Genomic DNA, 13,500 nt, shown 5'->3' on the forward strand with positions numbered 1-13,500 from the left:
TCAGAGATTACATCAGCCAAAATGTTGTGAAAAAACAACCAAGATGAGAACAATAGTCCAACCCAAAAACAAATACCAAGCCTCATCTCAAAAATATGTACAAACATCATATCTCTTCTCATTTTAGGGATCTGGGAGGAATGCAGAAATCCAAACCATGGGGAAAAATATCGAGTTCAAGTTGGGACAACTGCGTAGAAAAGATATTAAGGGTTTTTTAAATAACGGACTGGAGATAAAACCCTGATGAGGCTAATTTTACTTAGCGAAATATCGTTTTTAAATAACACCAGGGTTCGTCGAACAACCATATTTTTTAAAATATCAAATGTTGCAAATTATTGTGCTTTTTTAATATTAGAAAGAATACGTTTGTGAATCAGTGCAACATATGATGTAAATCTGATCTGATCAAAAAAGAAAAAGTGTCTACACAATTATTCCATATTTCATAGTATTTTGTCTTATATTGTGCTATATCACAAGAAACCTTTAACAGAAAATTGAAGATAAAAGCAGTTCCAATAATCTGCCCAGGATGTAATTTGGCTCTTTATTTTAAACAAAATAAGAGGGCTTTTTTTAGTGTACCTTAACAACATTCATCCATAATAAACATTAAGTTTATGGTTGGCAAAGAAGTTAATTCTAGTCTTTTATTTAGATGAACTAGTTTTCAAAACTTTTATTTTTTATTTTTTACTTCTCTCTATTGCAAACCCACATTTACTGGTCGTTATACACGTTGGGACTCTTTTTTTGTCCCCCCCCCCCAATAATTAATTTAAATAAGATCTTAAAGGGCTGTAATGATTTGTTCTAAGCCTTATCTGAATGATGAGATTAAATTTTTTACAAGGATCCTCTGTAACAATGGCTATCACTTAGTCATTATGGAATTCACAATAAAAAAAAAAAAAAAATTTCTAATTTTTATAAAGTCACAGAAACTACAGTAGACAAATGTCCCATTTACCTCCACCTACCTTGGCTAGGTAATGTTAGTGATAGATTTGCCAAACAAATATCACTGGCTGTTCGACAGTGGTATTTTGCATCGAATCCATGTGTAGCTTATTCTACTAGACCTATGTTGTCCTCAATGCAAAAAGACTAGAAAACTTTAAATGTCATGAAATGATAAAATCATTTTATTTACTTTGTTGATGTTGAATTCCGGTATTTCGCTAAGTAAAATTAGCCTCATCAGGGTTTTAGGTCCAGTCCGTTTAAAAAAATTTTTTTTTTTTTTTTTTTACTTCATATTTTTTATTCATTTAAATGCAGTTCACACTGCATTGGGCAGACGTCGCAAAAATTAAACCCATGAAACAGCACATTCCAAGAACAGATTCATCATGCAAATTATTTACTATCAGATATTTTGAATAATACTTACAGTTGGTAATCTGTGAACACCTTATAAATAGCTGTGTTTGTGCCTCCAGTTTCAGTGTTGATTGTTCTTCATTCTAAGCAAGTCATATTCGTTATTTAATTTGAAAATTTTAGAAATCATTTATATTAAGTCCTTGCGACCTTATCTTTGTAAGCAAAAAGAAAATATTTTAGGACTTAATGTGGTGTCTATTTAATTCTTTCTTCGCTTCTCTCCTCGCCTTTTTTTCGTACCCCCCCCCGCCATATCTCCATTTCATATTTTTTTATAATTATATCTCGATTTAGTTCTGTTGAGTGAGGTACAGAACCAGTCAGCTAGCTCTTTCACTTTTTAAATGCATTTTGTTAAAATGTAATTTATATTTAGCTATCATAAAATTCTGTACCCACCAAAAGATTATATATTAAAATTTTTGAATAAACAGAAAAACTGTTTTAGAAACACATTAAGATGCAAAAATTTTACTTTCTTTTTTAAAATATCTCTTCTTTTTTTCTAGAAGAAACATTTCAATTTAAAAAAAAGAAAAAATTTTTGCAGCATAATGTGTTTCTAAAACAGTTTGTCTGTTTATTCAAAATTAAAATTTTTTTTTTAAAGAACTTAAACATTTCAATATGCATGTACAGGCAATCACATTGACAAACCGGTTCTCACCAGATCACTGAAGTTAAGCAACGATGAATCTAGACAGTACCAGATGGGTGACCATTTGGGAAGGCTAGGCGCTGTATGTACCGTACTGAATGGTAGAAATTTCCAGGTTGGTATCTAATAACCATGGCTGATAAGAACAAACCAATCAAATACCAGAATCGTTTTGTAAAATAAACTCAATTTCTTTGAATTGTTCAACGATAATTCTATGTTTTGACATGAGAAGATCACTATGCTATGCTGATTCAGACTGTTAATTCTTCTCTCACTGGATTTATGTTGCCATTTTTTTTTTCTTGGGACAACTACATTTTTCTATTTCAAAAATAGCTCCACACAGTGTTTCAATAAAAAAATATAAATTGTTTCAAAGTAATGCCCGAACTTATTTCACTCTAAAGTTTTGCCATGGCAAATAACACGGTATCCGAGAGCACATCTTTCCAACTCCTCGACCTAATATTCACAGGTAACATGAATTGGAACAAATACATTGATATTGCCAGGGATGCTGCAAAAATGGGCTCCCTGTATCATGCTAGAAAATTACTCATACTAGAGAGCATCCTATATTTTTATAAAGCCACAATTTGCATGGAGTATCGTTGCCACATCTTAGCTGGTGCATCTGCCACTTGTCTGTCACTCTTACAGTTTAAACAAAAAAAGTCTATGTAATAGGTCCCACACTGTTAGCTAAGCTCCGACCCATCACCGCAATGTCATATCACTTTGTCTGTTTTATAGGTACTTTAATGGGATGTGTTCTGATGAACACAGCACTTGTGTCCTCTCAACATACATACCCCCACAACTAACCCGACATACATACCCACACAACTAACCCGACAAGCAGTAAAATTCCACACCTTCACTGTTGAGGACCCCAAGTGCCCAAAAGTTTCTTCCCTCTGACTGCTAGACTTTGGAATTGCTTCCCTGTTTCACTGACTGTACCAAACTACAAAAGTTTAAATGTAATGCGAACAAACATTTTGCTGTTCAACTTCAACTCCTCACAGTCTTATATTAGACATGATTCCACACAGTAACCCCTTATCTTCCAAGTAGCAATATGCCTTGTTTTGAGTGTAAAAAAAAAAAAAAAAAATTAATTTGGGTGACTGAAATAGGATATTGCTCGTTTTTATCATGGAAATTGAATAAGTGTTTCTCCAATCATACCAACATGTAGAAATTTAAATGTAATTTGAACAAACATCTTGCAGTCAAACTCCTAACGTAGATTTCATAGATCGACTCCTACCACAGTAAGCGCCTATACATCAATGGCAATATGCCTTTTTTAACAAAAAATTAAAAAGACTATTTCTTCTTTTGATTGCGTATCTTTAATGTGACCTTTTTTGCAACATTAAAACGTGGTCTGTTAAACCATTAACATGGTGGCTGTTGTTCAATAAAATACCTAGGTCGTTATAACTAGGGTTAGGACAGCAGAATATTCTTATTGTTTTGCCTCCGAGTATATATCCGACACAGTTAATCAACTGAGAATTACATCACTCTGTATAAAAATATGAAAGATATCAACTAATATGCACTGGAGAGTCAAAACAATGAAAAGAACATTCTGTTGTTGTCTTAGTGCTAATTATAACATACAGGAGACAAGGAGATCTACGAATGAAAAGCATTAAAAAAAATATATAGACAAATTTATTTACTTCCTTTCAAATGCAGGAAAATGTGACACAAGGTCAGAAGGTGGAGAAAGCCAAGCCAAAGCACTATGTTATATAATAGCCGGGTAGAAGCAGTTAATTATCTGTTTATCTATCTGTGCATATAATTATCTATTTATCTAGCAGAGTAAATAACAGAGAATTTAAATCGTGATGTATTTTGACCTGTATCAAACTTTGTGACTGGTGAATTGCACCGGAAGTATCAGAACAGGAACCGGACTTGATTTGTCAAGTGTTCTAGTTTGAATAAGCTGAGTTAAGTTTAGTTGAGTTAGATTTGAGATGCCGAACAATCAAGATGGGTTAAGAAGGTCTCTCCATGGGGAAGGTGACTGTTTCAAATCGAGAACCCCAACCCCAAGCCAAAAATTTTCGGTCACTCCATTTCTGCTGATGCGATGCCTGGGAGTGAATAAAATATACATAAAAACACACGTCATCTTGGGTCCATGTCTTGAAGTGTCTGTTACAGCAGGTTCCAGCCCCCCTCCCCCCAGGACAGTTGGCAAATCCCCTAGAAGCAGCCAGGTATGTCGTCTTTATTACGTGTATGATATGCTTGACACACACACACCAAAACACTAGACGAGTCATGGCCCTTAAAATAGGCATCTAGGACACAAGGACAACAGTCCATTATGCTACGAACAACGTACATAGATACATATATATGGCCCGTTAAATAAAGATACAAACTATGTGATTTAGATACTGACAACACAACATATGTCGTTATATAAGAACGCAACATGCATTCGATTTGATGACAGCACAACACCTAAAGGAGAAGGGAGAAGCACTGTGACCTTTCAAAAATTGCTTGGGCAGTCCTGTTGGCATTCCATGGTATGGGCGCCTCAGGCAGTAATAAACTTACTCCACCCAAAAGGTAGAAAGCAATGACTTGGAAAGGTGGACCTCCTAAGACTACTCAGAACTATACCTAAACCCAACAGATGCACGATCATCCTCATCCTCACAAAATGGTCAAGGCTCTGCTAGACTGATTGTCAAGGACGTATCCTCGACTTGTATGAATATAACCTACTCTGGCTGTGCCAGGTCTTCTAGTATATACACATTTTGTTTTTTCATGTAAACATATATGGTTAAAAAAAACAAAATGGATGTTTGATAAACATTTGATATAGTTTTCCTATATTTCTAATAATTTCTTTTACTATCATTCAAGAGGGAGGGGGGCGGGTTGAACGCTCCGAAATATTTAGTGGTTCAAGTACGTCCAATTCTTTCAGGAGTCATTAGCAAGCCAATGAAAGAGATGGCAGCGATTATATGTAACACACACATAGACATAAATGTACATATACTAGTGGGGGTGGGGGGATCCATAGAGATAGTATGCTCTCGTTATGTCAGCCATGACTGGGTAGTAATTTGCAATTGTATATTGAGTATTGCCCTCACTGAGGACTGAACTTTCAAGTTCCAGAATAGTGTAACTTACAACTGAATTTTACCATGTACTTTATAGATTAACTTACAACTGAATTTTTACCATGTAATTTATAATGTAACTTATAACTGAATTTTTACCATGTACTTTATAGTGTAACTTATAACTGAATTTTTACCATGTACTTTATAGTGTAACTTATAACTGAATTTTTACCATGTACTTTATAATGTAACTTATAACTGAATTTTTACCATGTACTTTATAGTGTAACTTATAACTGAATTTTTACCATGTACTTTATAGTGTAACTTATAACTGAATTTTTACCATGTACTTTATAATGTAACTTATAACTGAATTTTTACCATGTACTTTATAGTGTAACTTATAACTTAATTTTTACCATGTACTTTATAATGTAACTTACAACTGAATTTTTACCATGTACTTTATAATGTAACTTATAACTGAATTTTTACCATGTACTTTATAGTGTAACTTATAACTGAATTTTTACCATGTACTTTATAGTGTAACTTATAACTGAATTTTTACCATGTACTTTATAGTGTAACTTATAACTGAATTTTTACCATGTACTTTATAGTGTAACTTATAACTGAATTTTTACCATGTACTTTATAGTGTAACTTATAACTGAATTTTTACCATGTACTTTATAGTGTAACTTATAACTGAATTTTTACCATGTACTTTATACTGTAACTTATAACTGAATTTTTACCATGTACTTTATAGTGTAACTTATAACTGAATTTTTACCATGTACTTTATAATGTAACTTATAACTGAATTTTTACCATGTACTTTATAATGTAACTTACAACTGAATTTTTACCATGTACTTTATAGTGTAACTTATAACTGAATTTTTACCATGTACTTTATAGTGTAACTTATAACTGAATTTTTACCATGTACTTTATAGTGTAACTTATAACTGAATTTTTACCATGTACTTTATAATGTAACTTATAACTGAATTTTTACCATGTACTTTATAATGTAACTTACAACTGAATTTTTACCATGTAATTTATAATGTAACTTATAACTGAATTTTTACCATGTACTTTATAGTGTAACTTATAACTGAATTTTTACCATGTACTTTATAGTGTAACTTATAACTGAATTTTTACCATGTACTTTATAATGTAACTTATAACTGAATTTTTACCATGTACTTTATAGTGTAACTTATAACTGAATTTTTACCATGTACTTTATAGTGTAACTTATAACTGAATTTTTACCATGTACTTTATAATGTAACTTATAACTGAATTTTTACCATGTACTTTATAGTGTAACTTATAACTTAATTTTTACCATGTACTTTATAATGTAACTTACAACTGAATTTTTACCATGTACTTTATAATGTAACTTATAACTGAATTTTTACCATGTACTTTATAGTGTAACTTATAACTGAATTTTTACCATGTACTTTATAGTGTAACTTATAACTGAAGTTTTACCATGTACTTTATAATGTAACTTATAACTGAATTTTTACCATGTACTTTATAATGTAACTTATAACTTAATTTTTACCATGTACTTTATAGTGTAACTTATAACTGAATTTTTACCATGTACTTTATAATGTAACTTATAACTGAATTTTTACCATGTACTTTATAGTGTAACTTATAACTTAATTTTTACCATGTACTTTATAATGTAACTTACAACTGAATTTTTACCATGTACTTTATAATGTAACTTATAACTGAATTTTTACCATGTACTTTATAGTGTAACTTATAACTGAATTTTTACCATGTACTTTATAGTGTAACTTATAACTGAATTTTTACCATGTACTTTATAATGTAACTTATAACTGAATTTTTACCATGTACTTTATAGTGTAACTTATAACTGAATTTTTACCATGTACTTTATAATGTAACTTATAACTGAATTTTTACCATGTACTTTATAATGTAACTTACAACTGAATTTTTACCATGTACTTTATAGTGTAACTTATAACTTAATTTTTACCATGTACTTTATAATGTAACTTACAACTGAATTTTTACCATGTACTTTATAATGTAACTTATAACTGAATTTTTACCATGTACTTTATAGTGTAACTTATAACTGAATTTTTACCATGTACTTTATAGTGTAACTTATAACTGAATTTTTACCATGTACTTTATAATGTAACTTATAACTGAATTTTTACCATGTACTTTATAGTGTAACTTATAACTGAATTTTTACCATGTACTTTATAATGTAACTTATAACTGAATTTTTACCATGTACTTTATAATGTAACTTACAACTGAATTTTTACCATGTACTTTATAGTGTAACTTACAACTGAATTTTTACCATGTACTTTATAATGTAACTTACAACTGAATTTTTACCATGTACTTTATAGTGTAACTTATAACTGAATTTTTACCATGTACTTTATAGTGTAACTTATAACTGAATTTTTACCATGTACTTTATAGTGTAATTTACAACTGAATTTTTACCATGTACTTTATAGTGTAACTTACAACTGAATTTTTACCATGTACTTTAAAATTTTTGAGTTTGACAACACATATCTGATTGTCAGAGATTACAGCAAACAAAATATGAAAAAAAAAAGCACTCAAGATGAGAACAGTGGTCTGAAAAATCCAATTAAAATGAATAATCAATCCTCATCTCAAGATAAAAATATTTATCTATTATATAAAAAAAGTTGTCATTTTTATTTGTTTGTTCACTTTAAGTTGAGAAATTACCAAAAATACTTAGAAACCATACAACTTCTGATTTTAGTATAACCTAGAGTAGGTCATCGTACAAAAATTGTGTTGTAATTAGTGATAGGTCGATACCAATACAATTACCAATTCTGATTCTAAAATCTGTTAATAATCTAAGAAAGTAGAATTTCATTGGGGGGGGGGGTGACATTTAGCAAAGAATTTGCATCTATTTTTAAATTTTATAATTTTTTTTTTAATATTAAAAACTTCTAAATGTTTTCCCTTTTATGTATTGTACCCCAATTTTTCATCAACTCATTTGTTGTGAAATTTTCATTTTTTTTTTTTTTTACTTGTGCCATTTTAGCTTATTTATCCATTTGTGCCATTTTGGCCTGCGACATTTTTAACTGGTTATTTTTTTCCAGTGTCAATTTTAGCTAACAATTTTTTAGCTTTGATTTAAATCAATAGATATCTATCATTTTATCATTTGTGCCAGCAATGAAAAATAAGCCTTAGTCTTATTTTTTAGAAGAATCGTTTTTGGAATCAGAAATTAGACTAAAACTTTTCTGATTCAGATACAGATTCAGATTAATTGTCCCAACACTAATTGTAATAAAATTCATTTAGAGTGACCAGTAACTAAATAAGTAATTGTGGAAAAAAAAATGTTAAAGCTTCCTTTCTAGGGCAATTTCTCTTGAGATATCAGCTGGAAATGTCTTTTCAATTATTAAATCATTTCTCTCTGATAGGTTCATATAGTGATTGATGGGCAGAAATCAAAATCTCACAGTATTAATGCTGGAGTCCCTAAAGGATACATCCTGGGCCTAACTACTCTTTCTGATCATCATAAATGATCTCCCAAATCACATCCTAAGATCATTCATAGACATTTATGCTGACAACACTACCATCTATAGCAACATTTCAAAGGCCATAAACAACCAAGTTCTCTCGGATTCTCTCTCCTATGATCTTGATCACATGGTACAATGGGGAAAGAGGTGGCTGGTTAATTTTAATGCATCTAAGACCAAGTTTCTATCTTTCCATCATCAATCTTTGTCTGGCATCAATTGAAATGAATGGCTCTCATCTTGGGGAGGCCCCATGTTTTGACAAACTTCTTGGTCTGACCTCCTTTACTCCTGATCTGAAATGGAACATGTACATCAAATCCGTTGCCAAGGCTGCTGGAAAAATGGTGGGATCCTTCTACCGCTTCAGTAGATATCTCACAGCTGATGCAATTCTCTACCTGTATAAGAGCCAAGTACATCCAAGGATGGAATACTGTTGCCACATCTGGGCAGGAGCTACTAGAAGCACTTATCCTGCCTTGACAGAGCTCAAAATAGACTTTGTAGCCTTTTCTCTCCCCTGCAACCTCTTTCCTACAAAAGATATGTTGTGAGCCTGTCTCTGCTCTATCATTATTTTCATGGCAAGTGCTCGTCTGAGCTCCAATCTATGGTGTCCCTTGGCCTGACTTTCACTAAAAACGCTCGTCTAACTGAAATCACTATCAATAATTTCCCCCCTCTTTGTCTGTGCCTAAACCTAAACGTAGATTCCATGAACAAAGCTCCTTTCTTAGAACTGCACACCTGTGGAACTCGGTTCTGTTTTCCTGCTTTCCAACTGACTACAATATGGTCATCTTCAAGTCCAACATAAACAAGTAATTGATGAGCCATCCCTTAAGTAATCCAATTTACCAAATTTCCACTATTAACAATTACTACAATATTTTCCCATTGACTACTGTACACTCATGAACACTTATCCTTGAACGGTCTCCGGGTCTTTATATATGGTGACTCCTTTGTAAAAAAAAAAAAAAAAAAAAAAAAAAAAAAATCAAGGGAATTAACTCTATAAACAGTTTTAAAATTACTTCCCCTAAACAATTAAAATTGAAAATTATCGAAACTAGCAGTTTCGCTTGGGCCCTATGTACTGTTTATACCTTTACGTGCCTATGTATATATTTAAAAGTGTGAATATGTACGGTAATGCCTTTCTGTATAATAGTCTTCCTAAACTATCATAGAGAAAGTTGGTGGAGACCGCAGATGTCAATTTTTTAAAAACTTTGACCCCAATTTTGACCCCTTAGCATAGAATTATAAAGTTAGATCCCTGTCCAAGCAATCTATTTTTAAAATTTCAAGTGTTTAGACCCAAAATTTGCAGGGGAGTTTGGTAGAGTTCTCAAAGGTGAAATCGTTGAACTTTGACCCCTTAACAGCAAAATTTCTGGCCAAAAACCGATTAAAAAGATTTTCCCAAATTTCAATCCCCTTATGGCAAAAAAATTCAAGTCTGTAGACCAAAAATTGACAGAGTTACCTGGTTGGAAAATGTACACAGAGAGACACTTTCACTTTTATAGATATATAGATTTAAAAAAAAAAAAAAAGTAAAAACAAAAATTGTTAATTTACGAGATCAAGACTGAAAACATGACTACACAGCATCCCTTATTTATTTCTGGGCAACGCTGGTCTGCTAATATAAAATAGGAATAGAAAAAAGTAAGGTGCTTATCCAGAATTCAATGTCATTAAAGAAACAAAAATACAGAAAATTCTTTATGATGTATGTACTGTCATGGATGAAAATATAATATTAAAAAAAAAAAAAAAAAAAAAAATCACAGAAATTGAGCAAGTTATTTTTTTTTTTAGCTAAGAAAACCAAATTTTATGAGAGAAACAAGAGATTCACCATGTTTAAGAATGCTTTAAAAATCAAGGGAGACAACTCACTTTAACTTCCAAGGTTTTTTTTGGTTTGTTTTAATCAGCTTTGTAATGGCTGAAAAATATTAATTGTTAAAAATCATAAAATTTGTATTTTCTTTAGGTAAGACAGGGCTCTATGGACAAATTTATCTTTAGTTGACCTTTAACAATTAAATATTTTCGTTTACTAGCCAAATAGAAAAGTTGCTAGCCAAACATACGTGATTTTTGGAATATGACATCTTCTTTCTGTGACGATTATGTACATAATAATTTTTTTTTATATTCTTTTAATAAGTGTAAATTCTACATATACAACAAATTTTATGTTGATACTTGAAGGTATAAACATTCTAATTTCTTCAGATGTTTTTTTTTAACAGCCTTCATTAAAAAAGAAAACGCAAAAAGAAAAGTATATTGTTCTATTAAACTTTTATTGTTTAAATAATTTAACTTTGTTCATTTTATTAAAAAAAAAAAAAAATGTTGAAAAGATATTTTTCACTCAGTAGTGAGCTTTGGAAGATTGTCAGTGAAAGAAATACAATCACCAAAAGATAAGCGTTTCATTATTTCTAGTCGCCAGTTTGAAAAATCACTCGTGATGTAGAGCCCTGTAAGAGTAAAAATAACTGTAAAAAAGGACCCCTATGCCCCGTAAAAGAGGCTTATATTTTTTTTTTAGTTTACATCTAAATTTTTATCATGTTTGATAACAGACAAAAGTTAATCTCTAAAAGTTAAAAAAAAAAAAAAAAAAAAAAAAAAGAAAAAAGCTGTATATATATATATATATATATATATATGTGTGTGAGTGTGTTAAAAAAAATTACAATGAAAACTACTGTAAAAAAAAAAATATATTATTTGGATTTCAAGTCTGAATAAATCAACTTTAAAAATCTCTGGAAAAATAATTACCAGTTTTCTGATATTATTTCAATAATAATTAGTAAATTCAAGTCATAAGATACTGAATTTTAAAAATATACATTTTTTTTTTATAAAAAAAAAAAATGCATAATATTAAAAATACAATTTACGGTATAAAAAACCCCGTCTCGCTAAACATGTAAACACAAATAATGCTGGTTTTCACCAAATTATGGATCATGATAAGCGTAATTATTTCATTTAATTCTTTTAATTTAGTTGTAATAAAACAGGACAAGCTTATTTAATTAGAATATTTGTTAAGGTGCACAAATAAGAATTTCATTATTTTTTTATCCGGAAAAAAAGGTTCATATTTAACTTGGTATAAGTTTTTTATTCAATAATATTATAAAATTCTTTAAAATATATATATATATACTGACAAGTGACAATTTATTCACCGCAAAAAAAAAAAAAAAAAAAAAAAGCTAAAACCATTATTTATTAATAATTAAAAAGAATTAAAATTTGAAAGAAAATGATTATTATAAATGAAAAAAAAATTACATACTCAACCCCCCCCCCAAAAAAAAAATACAGACTTGCGTTTTATTTATTTTTTAAGAATGTCTGAATGTAAATTTTAGAATTGATTCAATCAGTCACAAACTGATCTGAAACACTGGGTTTAAAGATGGGATGAGGTGGGTGGGCAAAAACTGTCTGCTTTTTTTTCAACAAATGAAACATTGCTACAATTTTCCCCATTTATTAAAGTAATTTTTTTTTGAGTTCCTGATATTCAATATTTAATTTTTGTTTTTGTAAGGTTATTATATGTAAAATTATTATATGTAAAATTTAGGCAAAAAATGGTACCTTAATAACATGAAATATTTTTTGGTGAAAATATTGAATAAACAATGCTTAATTCGAAGATAATATCATTAATTTGAGAAAATTAATTTTTTTTTTTAGTTATAACGATAATATTAACACAGACTTTAAAGGTTTTTTTTCTCGTAACGTTCCTGAAAAAATTAAGTAACTCTTTTTTAAATTGTTAGAATCTACGATACTTTATGTTCATAAAGAAAGCAAAAATAAATTCATGCGTTTTTTTTTTTAGTATTTTAGTAAAGGTGTTTTTTGTTTACACAAAATAATTTTCAGTAAGATTTTAAAAATAATAAATGGGTACATTATATTCCGTGATCATTAATTAATAAATACTGAAAATTTCATTGAAATTGGTTGATTTCCTGAATTTTAGTTCATTTTTAAGTGATGAAGGGGGGGTAAAATGTTGATACATTTTGGGCATCAGTCATTCACTTTTGTATGTACCTAATTTTTCTTAGTTAAAAAAAAAATTACTTGATTAATTTATATGATTTTTGGAGTATGACATTTTTGTTCCATGATGAGATAAAGTTTTTTTATCTGCATTTTTTAATTTTTTTTTTAATTATGTTTATTTCCTGAATTTTGATGAATTTTTAAGTGAAGGGAAGGGCCAAAATGTTACATTTATTTTTGTGAAGTGTACCTAATTTTTCTTAGCAAAAAAAAACAAAAAATAAAACAAAAAAAAATCTATTTGATCCATTTATATAAGTGACTAAAAAAAATACAAAATAATACCAAAAAACTTTTGTATTTTATTAAGTTTCAAATGATTATTATGGTTGTTCCTATTTACTTACTTCCCCATGAGGGCAGAGTTAGACACAAGGTCAGTTTTTAATGTGGGGAAAATCTGACTCCCCCCCCAAAAAAGGGCCCTCTGGAAAGGAACAAAAAATTAAAATTGTCTCAGACATGAACTATTTTTCCTCCACTGACCAAGGATAGAAAAGGTGAAGTTGTAGCATCAGAACAGATACTACACTGTGATCTTGGCCCAGAGGCCAAGAAA

This window comes from Euprymna scolopes, chromosome 21 (genome assembly GCF_053919585.1).
Source record: "Euprymna scolopes isolate OS-2025 chromosome 21, ASM5391958v1, whole genome shotgun sequence".
Classification (NCBI taxonomy): domain Eukaryota; kingdom Metazoa; phylum Mollusca; class Cephalopoda; order Sepiida; family Sepiolidae; genus Euprymna; species Euprymna scolopes.